The 14349-nt window shown below is 43.9% G+C and overlaps 1 protein-coding gene across 11 annotated transcripts in view; it reads right to left on the reverse strand.

Moving 5' to 3' along the window:
- The window catches only part of nvd (neverland), a 2324292-nt gene that overhangs the window by 50373 nt on the left and 2259570 nt on the right, over positions 1-14349 (reverse strand). The gene's annotated exons all lie outside the window — the stretch shown is intronic.

The following is a 14349-nucleotide window of genomic DNA, read 5'->3' on the forward strand; positions in this document are numbered from 1 at the left end:
ACTGGTTCGTCCCAGCCAGTTCCGTCTATCCATAGCTCTTGGAGTAAAATCTTGGCCTGAATCATAATCGGCGTAAGCCACCCTGCGGGGTCAAAAAGTTTTGCGACCGAGGAGAGAATTTGTCGTTTCGTACTAGCGGACGAGAGGGGTATTGAGTCCACTGTATACGAAAACATGTCGGTCAGGGCGTTCCACTGTATGCCGAGAGTTTTGGTGTTACTTGCTTTCTCGAATTCCAAAAGATTGGTATCTAGCAAGTCCTCTTCTTTGATGTTTTTATTATACTAGGGTTATTGGCCGTTATTTTCCGTAATGGAAATCCTGCTGACGCTAACACTTGGATGACTTGGGAGAGAGATGTTTCAGCAGAGAGAATTTCATGGCTGCCAGAGAGAATGTCATCTACATATGTTTCTTTCGTCAAAACAGGGACGGCTTTGGGGAAAGTTTCTTCTACATCTTTGGCCAGTTGGTGAAGAGTACGTATGGCGAGGTAGGGGGCACAGTTCACAACAAATGTGACTGTTTTCAGACGATAGTCTTTCATGGGATCGCTCGGAGATGAGCGAAAGACGATCCTCTGATAGTCTCTGTCGTCTTCAAGCATAATGATTTGACGATAAACACGACCCGCACCTTTGATGTCTTTTTCTCGGGTTTGACAACTGCGTGATGAGGAAGATAAAATGAGAGGCATTTTCCTCCGTCAAATTTTTCATAGGAGCCGGTTTCCTCCATATGATCGAGGGTGAGGTATTCTTCTAGGACACTATCATATTGAGTCTTTAAATCCCCTTTCTTGTGGAAACTTCTCTCCATTCCAAGAAACTGTCTTAGAGCTGAAGACCGAGAGTGGGATAATGAGATTGACTCTCGGAAGCTGGGTTTAAACGGCAGCCTTACGATATATCGACCGTTATCATCGCGTGAGGTTGTGGCTGCGTAGATATTCTCGCAAAACTCGTCTTCTTGGGTTATTTGGGGTTTGGTGGGAACTTCCTCCAATTCTCAGAATTTTCTTAATAGAGAGTTAAGATCTTCGTTCGTCACTTCAGACACTTGCATGCAGAAAGACCATCCAAAAATGGTTTTCTGCACTAGAAGATGGGGGGAAAGTTTCTCACAGGGGCTCTACCGCTCAGAATCCATCCAAAAATGGTTTTCTGCACTAGAAGATGGGGGGAAAGTTTCTCAACGCCATTTTGGATGATTTGCGGTATTACATCACTGCCTAGGACGAGATCTATTTGCGAGGGGGAGTGACAGTTCGAGTCTGCGAGGTTGAGGTGTGCCCATTTTGCTTGAAGCTCGCTAGTGAGCTTAAGCGAGGGGAGCATTTTTGTTAGCCGGGGTAATACTATTGCCTCTGCACTTATTCTGGTTTTAAAATCGGGGGATACCAAAGTCAGAGAGCACAATTTGTTTGAGGTCTGAACTACCTTGCCGCCCATCCCTGATATTTCAAATCTAGAGGATTTGAATGGGAGTTTGAGTCTATCTTGGGCTCTGGTAGAGGTAAAGGTTCGTTCAGATCCCTGATCCACAAGGGCTCTTAGTTTGAAAATTTCTCATTTATGCTCTACGGGAACGATAGCCGTGGGTAAAATTATTTCACAATCGTTTTCGGAATAAAACGATTGGACTTGGCTTTTCTGCGAGCATGAAGGGCTTTCATCCAGGGCATTGGCTTGATCGGGAGTATTACCGGGTGAGACTGTAGAATTAGTGGTCGTGGCTTGTGAGGCTGTCCTTTGCAATCGTGAGGGTTGTCTTTTCGGCAGTTGAGATGTGTCTTCGTGAAGAACTGAGTTATGCCGATCTTAACATTGATTGCAAGTTTGAGTACTGGAACAGTCTTTCAATATGTGTGACTGAGAGAGGCAATTGAAACACATATTGTTTTCTTTCACAAACCTTCTGCGATCAGAGGTCGACAGCTTCTTAAATTTGAAGCAACCTATAAGGTGGTGAGATGAGGTTTTACACATAGCGCACTTGTACATTGTGCGCTGCTCTGTCATATGAGACTGGGTGTGGGATGTCGATCTATTTTGAAAGGGATGCGACTGCTGGGGTTTGAATGATGGCCTATCTTGTGGGGTGGCTTTAAATTTATTTGGTCGCCATTGATCGACTCGCTCTACGACTTCATATCGAGTTGTGAGGAACTGGTCCCTTTGGGACCAGTTAGGAAGTTCTCTTCTTGAAGTCAGAGACTGCTCCCATAACGTGACTGTATTTTCAGGGAGTATAGAGGTAACGAGATAAATAAGTATGGGGTCCCAGTTATCTGGGGACACCTGTTGCGTGGCGAGAATCTGAAGACAATTATTTACTGAGGATTGCAATTTTTGAATATCTTCACTGTTTTCCGTAGTGATCGTTTTTAAATTCATCAGGGCCCGTATTTGATTATCTACGAGAACTCGTCTGTTCTCGTATCGGGATTTTAGGGCTTCCCACGCTAAGGCAAAGTTGTCGTCAGTCAAGGGAAATTGGTTGACTATTTGAGCTGTCTTTCCCTGGGTTTTGTATCTGAGGTGATAAAATTTTTGCGCTTGGGAGAGTTTCGTGTGATTAATATAAACGGCTGTGAACATGTCACGAAATGAGGGCCATTTTTCATAACCACCATAAAATATTTCGGTATCGCAGGGAGGGATTTTTAGCGAAATACCGGAGTTGTCGGATGGACCTGGTGTGACGGTAGGGGGCGCGGGTGCATTTGCTTGTTTAAGCAACTGAAGCTGGTCTTCTATCTGGGCTTTTGTGTCTTCATACGCTATGAGACAGGACCTGTATGTGCTATTAGCAGATGTTGGAAAATCTTCGGGCAGGTCCTGATCTGGGGTTTCGACAATCTTATCGAAGACGGTTTGGACTCTATTCCAGAATTTTGATGTTTGAGTTTTTTATTTTGAGTGAGGACTCCGTGTTGTCTTGGAGCGACGTCGACCTAGACCGAGCACAATATTCCATAAAATTGTCCGTTTCGGATGTAAATTTTTTGGGGGCAGACGAGATTTTAAATTTTTTAACTCCTTGAGTTTTGGAGGCACCTTTTTTGGTTTCATCGTCACTCATTTTTGAGCTTTGTTTTATGACGCTTAGAGTTGAGAATTAACAAAAAATTTAACTTCAGAGAGAAAACTTTTTCTTTTTTTTTTTGAAGAGAGAGTATTTGCTTTTAACTATGTGAGGGAGTTACGTTTAAATATTCACGTTAAATAGCAAGAGAGAATACTTTTCAAAACCAAAAAAAAGTTATTAAGTTAAATTTATTTGAGGGTGAGACTGAGAAAATTTTACCACTGTGCTGCGTTTGCACTATATTTAATATATGTATATGAGGGTGGTTTAAATATACGTGGGAAAAATTATGTGAAATGTATGTATATATACGTATTAAAAGTATTTTGGGGGTAAATTATTATAATTTTGATACGTGAAATTAATTCGTATGAGATTATCTAAAAAGGTGCCTTTTTTTTCTTTTTTGTTTTCGGTGTGACTTAGAGGAGTCTTATTTAGCTTCGATTTGTTGGACTGTAGAGGCTTTGAGGAGAGAGAAATTAGTAGCTCATCGAAATTCTTAATGGGGATTGAGAATTTATAGCGTGCAAATTTAATGCGAGAAAAGTGCTATTACACGCACTGCACCACTCTTGTACCACTGTGCACGATATTTTATTTCAACGCTTATGTCGTTTTCTTTCTTTTGTTTATCCGTATGTATGTATACGCAAGTATGGAGATTTAAAAATATTTTTTGGTTTTGTATTAATTTAAATAGGGATAAGTAAGAAAACTTTAGAGGTTTTGCTATGATAAACAGCATGAGAAGACACTGTATCGATTTAAGAGGGATTAAATAATTTTAGAGCGATATACAACTGTAATGCCGAAAAAATTATTTGAGAGGTAAAATCGATATACGTGCCCACTGTATCTAGCTTAGTTTTTCTTATTATGTTTTGCACATGTACCGTATTGAGTTGTGCAATATGGGGTTATTGCTATATATATATATATATGTATATATACGAATGGTATGTGCAAGTTTTGGCGGGAAATTATAACTTTTGGCGGGAAATAATAATTTTTTGAGGATCAAATTGCCTTACTTTTCCCGATTTTATATATATTTCTTGTGTGGGGGTGTATTAAATCGCATTTAATACTCACAACTTTTTGGAAAATGGGTACTTATTGTGTCGCTGGTTCCTTAGTGGCGTCGAAGGACCACTGTTTCGGGGGCTGGCAATACAAATTTACCTTCCGTTTTCTGCCTGTGGGATATAGCTGTGGTGAGGTTATGATGATTATGGTGGTATCTTGATGATGATGGTGGTGATTTGATGGATTATGGATGATAGGCGAATTCCTTTCGCTGCAGCGGTTTCTGCGAATCTGCGGTGGCAGAGTGTGTTCCTAAATTGTATGGTACTTGCAGCACACTACATGTGGAGAATATTTCTCAAACAAAAAGGCACTTTGTAAATTTAAAAAGGAGACTAGGTTTTTAACTTTAAAGAAGCTATTTCTTTTAATTTTAAAGGGGGTTTTACAATATACAATTCACTTTGGTGTCACACCGAGATGGATAAATTATTTCGTATTATAATAAAATGTAAAAGCAAAATGTCAAAACATTGTATGTAAATATATGCATATGTTTTGTCAACCAATGGTTGGGTTTGCCAGAGGGGCGAAATATGTTCAAGCATTCATTTACAATTCCAAAAGTGCTAATCCAAGTTTAACATGAGTGTTACGTATAATGGTTATACGTATTCTAATTAATTCATGAATACGAAAACATGTCGGTCAGGGCGTTCCACTGTATGCCGAGAGTTTTGGTGTTACTTGCTTTCTCGAATTCCAAAAGATTGGTATCTAGCAAGTCCTCTTCTTTGATGTTTTTTATTATACTAGGGTGATTGGCCGTTATTTTCCGTAATGGAAATCCTGCTGACGCTAACACTTGGATGACTTGGGAGAGAGATGTTTCAGCAGAGAGAATTTCATGGCTGCCAGAGAGAATGTCATCTACATATGTTTCTTTCGTCAAAACAGGGACGGCTTTGGGGAAAGTTTCTTCTACATCTTTGGCCAGTTGGTGAAGAGTACGTATGGCGAGGTAGGGGGCACAGTTCACAACAAATGTGACTGTTTTCAGACGATAGTCTTTCATGGGATCGCTCGGAGATGAGCGAAAGACGATCCTCTGATAGTCTCTGTCGTGTTCAAGCATAATGATTTGACGTTAAACACGACCCGCACCTTTGATGTCTTTTTCTCGGGTTTGACAACTGCGTGATGAGGAAGATAAAATGAGAGGCATTTTCCTCCGTCAAATTTTTCATAGGAGCCGGTTTCCTCCATATGATCGAGGGTGAGGTATTCTTCTAGGACACTATCATATTGAGTCTTTAAATCCCCTTTCTTGTGGAAACTTCTCTCCATTCCAAGAAACTGGCTTAGAGCTGAAGACCGAGAGTGGGATAATGAGATTGACTCTCGGAAGCTGGGTTTAAACGGCAGCCTTACGATATATCGACCGTTATCATCGCGTGAGGTTGTGGCTGCGTAGATATTCTCGCAAAACTCGTCTTCTGGGGTTATTTGGGGTTTGGTGGGAACTTCCTCCAATTCCCAGAATTTTCTTAATAGAGAGTTAAGATCTTCGTTCGTCACTTCAGACACTTGCATGCAGAAAGAGTTGACCATCACAGGGGCTCTACCGCTCCGAATCCATCCAAAAATGGTTTTCTGCGCTAGAAGATGGGGGGAAAGTTTCCTTTCTCTGCAGCGGTTTCTGCGAATCTGCGGTGGCAGAGTGCGTTCCTAAATTGTATGGTACTTGCAGCACACTACATGTGGAGAATATTTCTCAAACAAAAAGGCACTTTGTAAATTTAAAAAGGAGACTAGGTTTTTAACTTTAAAGAAGCTATGTCTTTTAATTTTAAAGGGGGTTTTACAATATACAATTCACTTTGGTGTCACACCGAGATGGATAAATTATTTCGTATTATAATAAAATGTAAAAGCAAAATGTCAAAACATTGTATGTACATATATGCATATGTTTTGTCAACCAATGGTTGGGTTTGCCAGAGGGGCGAAATATGTTCAAGCATTCATTTACAATTCCAAAAGTACTAATCCAAGTTTAACATGAGGGTTATAGTGTTATCTACTTTGTACTCTTTACTTTAATTTTTAAAATAATTTTAATTGAGTTTTCGTGTTAACTTAAAATTTTGAATAACTTCAAAAAAAGAAAATTCTAATTAGTTTGAAAATATCTAAACTCAAAAATAAACAAAAATAGTAAATATAGTGTTATCTACTTTGTACTCTTTACTTTAATTTTTAAAATAATTTTAATTGAGTTTTCGTGTTAACTTAAAATTTTGAATAACTTCAAAAAAAGAAAATTCTAATTAGTTTGAAAATATCTAAACTCAAAAATAAACAAAAATAAATTTTATATTACAAACAAAAATAAAAGTTTTTTAAAATATCAACTTGAATGTTGATATAAGGGTTACGTATAATGGTTATACGTATTCTAATTAATTCATGAATAGGTCAAATATAATATAAAAGTATAAAATATGTAATGAAGTACATATTTCCACGTATAATAATTCATAAATATACGTTTAAATTGAAATAGGTTTAAATTCAATAGAACATATGCAATAATACATATGGAAGCGTGTAATAATTAAAAATTGGTTATAAATTCGTTCTTAAAATAAAGGGTTGGTTGTTGACGATTACGACAGTCGCTCTGGTGGTGAAGGTAGCTTAGATATGTAGAAATCAATTAAAAGTGGGGATAGGACACCACCCTGTGGCACCCCTTGTTTAATTCTTCTTGGTTTTGATGTTTCGTTTCTAAATTGCACCGATGCCTGCCGACCACCCAGATAATTTGCGGTCCACCTTTTAAGACATGGGGGAAGGGTAGACCCTTCCAGGTCTTGCAGTAACATGCCATGGTTGACCGTAGCAAACGCTTTTGATAGGTCTAGCGCTACGAGTACTGTTCTATGGTAGGGGTTTTGATTTAAACAGCAATTTATCTGGGTGCTGATGGCATTTAGCGCGGTGGTTGTGCTATGGAGTTTTCTGAAGCAATACTGATGACAGGCTAGCTGCAAATTTGCTTGGAAGTAGGGGAGAAAAATGGCTTCAAGCGTCTTTGCTACTGGCGATAGGAGAGATATCGGACGATACGACTTTCCTATGTTAGCTGGTTTCCCAGGATTTGGTAGCGGGACCACCTTGGCCATTATCCATTTTTCGGGTATGACAAGGGTGGAAAGAGACAGTTTGAAGACATGTGCTAAGTATTTGAAACCCTCTTTCCCTAGGCTTTTAAGCATCGGCATGGCTATGCCGTCTGGGCCCACTGCTTTGTATGGTTTAGCGTGACCAATGGCATCTTCAACCTCTCTGGCGTTGATGGTAATTGGTGACTCGCTGAATTTATGTTTATGTGCGTGTCTGTTGGCCCTCCGTATATCTTTGTCGACCGTAGAATGCATTACATATTGACGGCAGAAAGCGCTCGCGCATTTTTTTGAATCCGACAGCACTTTATCGTCGAATGCGATGGAAACTTTGTCATTGTGCTTAGACGGATTCGATAGGGACTTTACGGTGGACCAAAGTTTACCCACACCGGCAGAGAGGTTACAACCTCTTAGGTGCTCCTCCCATTTCGCCCGCTTGTGTTCATCCCCAAGCAATCTGATGCGTTGGTTTATATCCCTTATTTGGGGGTCGCCTGGGTCGAGCTGTCTTACAAGGTCAGGTTCTCTCGCTAAATTTGCGGCCTCGCCGGGAAGTGGGGCCGAATTTCGGGAATTCTCCCGGCGGGAATGAAACGTGCCGAGGCGGATGCAATGACCTTGCGGAAAGCACGCTCCCCTTGGCTGGCATCAGTCGGGATAGGGAGGGCAGCAAAGAGGTTGTCTGTAAAAGATTTGTATTCGTCCCACTTTCCTTTTGTAAAGATTATGAAATTGCGTTTTTCGGTGACGATTATGTTACCATCGGCTGCTAGTTGACGCAGTTTACGAGTCCTGCGCTTACGATTGATATATCTGGCCACTATCTTCGTTATCTTGCCAGTTAATCCATTACAGTTTAACTGCAGAATGCTGAAGTGCAGCGGGGGAGACGTCGTCACTCTAGGAGTAAGTTACGGGTGACTACGCCTGGGTTGTGAAAGGCTAGGACGCAATTGATATTGTGGCCCGGGGACTTGACGTCCCTGTGTAAGCATTGTTTGCGCCCTGGCAACATGGCACAATGAAGCCCGTCGGGGGGTTTCCGTCGCGGAGACCAGAACATCTAGGAAAGTGGCACCGCAAACGTATGTATTCTGTGCTGGCAAACGGTGCAAAGGGAGGTAGGGACTAAGAGTGTGTTTCCCTGACCTACACAATTGCTGCCGGAAAAGAGGGGGGAAGAAGACGGGGCAGGGGCTGATGCTCGGCATTGCTCCCGACTCTACTACGGAGATTGCAGGTATGATTGGGAGCAGCCGAGTGAGTTGGTGGCGCCGTCGGGCGCTTGCACCAGCGGGTACTTGGTGTGGCTTGCTGAGCAGCGGGGCTGCTGGAAGGTAGCGGAGGCGCTGAGGCGCAGACTACGGGATGTCCTAGGACGTGAACAGCAAGGAGCCACAAAAGATTTATAAAAGTTACGTGGACGTCTGGTTTTGGGGTATAGCCCAGAACAACCTGTCCGATGCAACCATCCCTTACACGAGACACACTGACAAGAGTGTGACCATCCTAAAAATATTCTTTTCCGCCAGATGCAACAAAACCATTTCTCAGGACCGGGGTCAGGAGACGGACCCGGATTGGGTTCGATACCTTCCCGGAGCAAGAGAATATGGAGCAGTCCCGCTGCAAGGAGCTGCTGGAAGGATGACAATTTGTGGGAGGGACGCAAAAAATTAAATGGGGTTACACTGAAATGGCAGTCCTTGGTCGGGAAAAATCCCGAATCGCTCCGGTACATAGAACCGACGGCCTCGGGAAGCGATTAAACAAGGAGTGCCACAGGATGGTGTCCTATCCCCACTTTTGTTTAATTTTTACATATCAAAACTACATTCGCCACCAGAAGGAGTTACTATCGTTTCTTACGCCGATGACTGCACAATAATGGCCACAGGCACGGGCCCAAAGATCGATGAGCTTTGCAACAGAATAAACGGCTACCTCCCTGATCTCTCCAGTTTTTTCGCCTCGCGAAACCTGGCATTATCACCGACTAAATCATCCGGCGGCCACCGTGGTGTGATGGTAGCGTGCTCCGCCTATCACACCGTATGCCCTGGGTCCAACTCCCGGACAAAGCAACATCAAAATTTTAGAAATAAGATTTTTCAATTAGAAGAAAATTTTTCTAAGCGGGGTCGCCCCTCGGCAGTGTTTGGCAAGCACTCCGGGTGTATTTCTGCCATGAAAAGCTCTCAGTGAAAACTCATCTGCTTTGCAGATGCCGTTCGGAGTCGGCATAAAACATGTAGGTCCCGTCCGGCCAAGTTGTAGGGAAAATCAAGAGGAGCACGACGCAAATTGGAAGAGAAGCTCGGCCTTAGATCTCTTCGGAGGTTATCGCGCCTTACATTTATTTTTATTTTTTTTAAATCATCCTCGACCTTATTTACAACTTGGACGTCCCAAATGTCGACCATTTTGAACATCCACTTCGATGACACTACGCTACCGACTGTCCTACACCCCAAAATCTTGGGTGTGACGTTTGATCAGGATCTACAAATTGGTGACCACGCAGCCGCAATTGTTCCGAAAATCCAGAGCCGTAACAAAATCCTAAAACCCTTTGCTGGCAGTTCTTGTAACAGGTTAAACTCTTACCTATCCAGAATCAAAGCCTCTAACACCCCTTTCATTATGGTCCACCCCTGTCGAAACAGCAAGTTTCCTTGGACTCCCGTTAGAGGATATTGATGACAATTTGTGATCGGTCGCAGCTATTAGGTGGGGCGAAACATTGATACAACAACAACCACGCCTACTCGGGGCAAATCCTCTTAAAATCATGAATGTATACACAACAATCTTCAATCAAATTATCCACAATACTTTCGATGAGTGCTTAAACAGATTTGTTATTTGTATGTGGAATAAGGCACCGAAACATATAAAACTAGAAAGATTAAAGGAAGATGTAAAATAGTGATATACAGTCAACACTTTTGTATAAAACTATTCTATAACGGCAACGTGCTTCCCAAGGCAGTCGGTTCTATGTACCGGAGCGACTCGGGATGTTTCCCGACCAAGGACTGTCATTTAAGTGTGACCCCATTTAATTTGTTGCGTCCCTCCCACAAATTGTCATCCTCCCAGCAGCTCCTTGCAGCAGGACTGCTCCATATTCTCTTATTCCGGGAAGGCATCGAATCCCATCCGGGTCCGTCTCCTGACCCGGTCCTGAGATGTGGTTTTGCTGCATCTGCCGGAAAAGAATCTTTTTAGGACGGTCATACTCTATTCAGTGCGTCTCGTGTAAGGGATGGTTGCATCGGACAGGCTTGATCCCAAAACCCGACGTCCACGTAACTTTTATAAATCTTTTGTGGCTCCTTGCTGTTCACGCCCAAGGGCGTCCCGTAGTCTAGGCCTAAGCGCCCCCACTACCTTCCAGCAGCCCCGCTGGTCAGCAAGCCACAACAAGTACCAGCTGCTGCTCGCGCCCCATGCGCCAACAACTCAAACAGCTGCTACCACTCATAACTACTACCTTCGTAATATATTCGGTAGCAATGCTGAGTATCAGCCCTTGCCCCTGTCTTCTCCCCCCCCCCCCCCCCTCTTTCCCGGCAGCAATCGTGTAGGTCAGGGAAACAGACTCTTAGTCCCGACCTCCGTTTGCACCGTTTGCCAGCACAGAATATATATGTTTGCGACATCCGCCCAATGCAGCTCCTGCCTTGGGTGGTGCCATTTTCCTAGATGTTCTGGTCTCCGCGACGGCAACCGCCCGACGGGTTTCATCGCGCCATGTTGCCAGGTCGCAAACCCAAATCATCCGTGTACCCCAACGCTTGCCCAAGGACGCCCAGTCCCAGGGCCACAACAGCAATAGCGTCCTGGCCTTCCACAACCCAGGCGTAGTCACCCGTCAGATTAAGGAGATAGTCGATTCCATGAAGCGCCACAACATCCGCTTTGCTGCGATTCAAGAGACTAAACTCACAGCAAGATCTGCATTGCAGACCTGCTCTGGGTATAATGTCCACAGGAAAGACAGCGAGAGCGGAAATGGAGGCGGCCTCGCGTTTATTATACACCACTCTGTGCAATATTATATATTTGATCCTGGCATCGACCGTAGGGACAATGTCTTACAACGTCAAGGCCTATCTGTCCGGTCATGCGATGCAAACCTAGAAATCATCAACATCTACATCCCTCCTGCCACCTTTTGCCCCAGTGGATACCGCCCTAATATCAGAGCCTTACTCACTGGCAACAATCGCATTATCTTAGGCGATTTCAATGCCCATCACGATCTATGGCACTCAAACTTGCGGGCGGACAGTAGGGGTGAGATGTTGGCGGATCAAATAGAAGAAACGACGTTCTGCACAATAAACGGAGACGCCCCACACGTATGGTAGGAAGCTGCCACAGTTCGCCAGATATCTCAATCGTGAGCGCAGAACTCATAAACTGCGTCAACTGGCAGCCAATGGTAACATTGGCATCCGACCACCTGCCTATACTTATTTCGCTCGAGCGTACCGCCGACTTCATCGTCACCGAAAAACGCACTTTCATAAACTTCAAAAAAGGAAAGTGGGAACAATATAAATCTTTTACAGACAACCGCTTTGCTTCCATCCCTATCCCGATTGATGCCCGCCAAGGGGAGCGTGCCTTCCGTAAGGTCATTGAATCCGCCTCGGAAAGTTTAATTACCGCCGGGAGAATTCCCGAAATCAGGCCCCACTTCCTGGCGGAGGCCGCAAGACTTAGCGAGAGAACGTGACCTTATAAGACAACTTGATCCAGGCGACCCCAAATTAGGGACATAAACTAACGCATCAGATTGCTTGTGGACCAACACAAGCGGGCAAAATGGGAGGACCACCTAAGAGGTTGTAACCTCTCTACAGGTGTGGGTAAACTTTGGTCCACCGTAAAGTCCCTATCAAATCCGACTAAGCACAAAGACAAAGTTTCCATCGCCCTATGGCGACAAGGTGCTGTCGGATGCGAAAAAATGCGCGAGCGCTTTCTGCCGACAATATATAATGCATCCTACGGTCGACAAAGATAGACGGAGAGCCAATAGACACGCACATAAACACAAATTCAGCACGTCACCAATCACCATCACCGCTAAAGAGGTTGAGGACGCCATTGGTCGCGCTAAACCATCCAAAGCAGTGGGCCCAGACGGCATAGCCATGCCGATGCTTAAAAGCCTAGGGAAAGAGGGTTTCAAATATTTAACGCATGTCTTCAACCTGTCTCTTTCAACCTTTGTCATACCTGATAAATGGAAAATGGCCAAGGTGGTCCCGCTACTAAAGCCTGGGAAACCAGCTAACATAGGAGAGTCGTATCGTCCGATATCTCTCCTATCGCCAGTAGCAAAGACGCTTGAAGCCATTTTGCTCCCTTATTCCCAAGCAAATTTGCAGCTAGCCTCTCATCAGCATGGCTTCAGAAAATTCCATAGCACTACCACCGCGCTAAATGCCATTAGAACCCAGATAAATTTCGGTTTAAATCAATACCCCTACCAGAGAACAGTACTCGTAGCGCTACCTCTATCAAAAGATTTTGATATGGTCAACTATGGCTCATTACTGCAAGACCTGGAAGGGTCTACCCTTCCCCCATGTCTTAAAAGGTGGACCGCAAATTATCGGGGTGGTCGGCAGGCATCGGTGCAATTTAGAAACGAAACATCAAAACCAAGGAGAATTAAACAAGGGGTGCCACAGGGTGGTGTCCTATCCCCACTTTTGGTTAATTTCTACATATCTAAGCTACCTTCACCACCGGAAGGAGTCACAATCGTTTCCTACGCCGATGACTGCACAATAATGGCCACAGGCCTAGGCCCAAAGATCGATGAGCTATGCAATAAAATAAACGGCTACCTCCCTGATCTCTCCAGTTTTTTCGCCTCGCGAAACCTGGCATTATCACCGACTAAATCTTCCGCGACCTTATTTACAACAAGGACGTCCCAAATGTCGACCATTTTGAACATCCACGTCGATGGCACTACGCAACCGAATGTCCTACACCCCAAAATCTTGGGTGTGACGTTTGATCAGGATCTACATTTTGGTGTGCACACAGCCGCAATTGTTTCGAGAATTCAGAGCCGTAACAAAATCCTCAAATCCCTGGCTGACGGTACCTGGGGAAAAGACAAAGGAACGCTCATGACTACAAACAAAGCAATTAGCCAGCCTATTGCGTGCTACGCGTCGCCCATATGGTCTCCAAGCCTAAAAATTACCCACTGGAAGAGACTACAGGCCTGCCGAAATACTGCTCTCAGAATTGCCACGGGCTGTCTTCTTATGTCCCCAGAACACCATCTGCATAATGAGGCGAGAATTCTCCCCATAAGTTCCTGTTGAATACCCAGAAACCCGAGCATCCCAACAGACATTTGATTGATGAACCAGCACCGCCTAGGGGCTTAAGGAGTCATCTCCGTAAGCATTTTGAGGAAATACGGCACCTGAGAACCCAGCCGTATGAAGAGAAAAAACACAAGCAGGTCCTTGGTGAACTCCATAAACAGGCGTCGGACCTTTATGCCGGGAATTGCCCGGTGAATCCAGTACTTAAAGAAAAGTATCCAAAACTCGCGGAAGAGGAACGCATACTCCACAGGGAAACGCGTATCACTCTTGCTCAACTTCGTTCTGGATACAGTAACAGGTTAAACTCTTACCTATCCAGAATCAACCCCGACATACAAAATGTATGTCCCGCTTGCAATGTGTCCCCACATGACACCAACCATCTCTTTAATTGTAATGTGGAACCAACGCCTCTAACACCCCTTTGCTTATGGTCCACCCCTGTTGAAACGGCAAGGTTCCTTGGACTCCCGTTAGAGGATATTGATGACAATTTGTGATCGGTCGCGGCTGTTAGGTGGGGCGAAGCATTGCTACAACAACATAACGGCAACGTCCCGACGACTTGGATGTTTATTGAATGAGTTATGCTAGAAAAGGAAATTGTTTCACCTCACGTAATTTGACTCAACCACCTACCAAGTAGTCGATTACCTCTTATAAATACT

Source organism: Eurosta solidaginis, chromosome 1 (genome assembly GCF_040869045.1).
Source record: "Eurosta solidaginis isolate ZX-2024a chromosome 1, ASM4086904v1, whole genome shotgun sequence".
Taxonomy (NCBI): domain Eukaryota; kingdom Metazoa; phylum Arthropoda; class Insecta; order Diptera; family Tephritidae; genus Eurosta; species Eurosta solidaginis.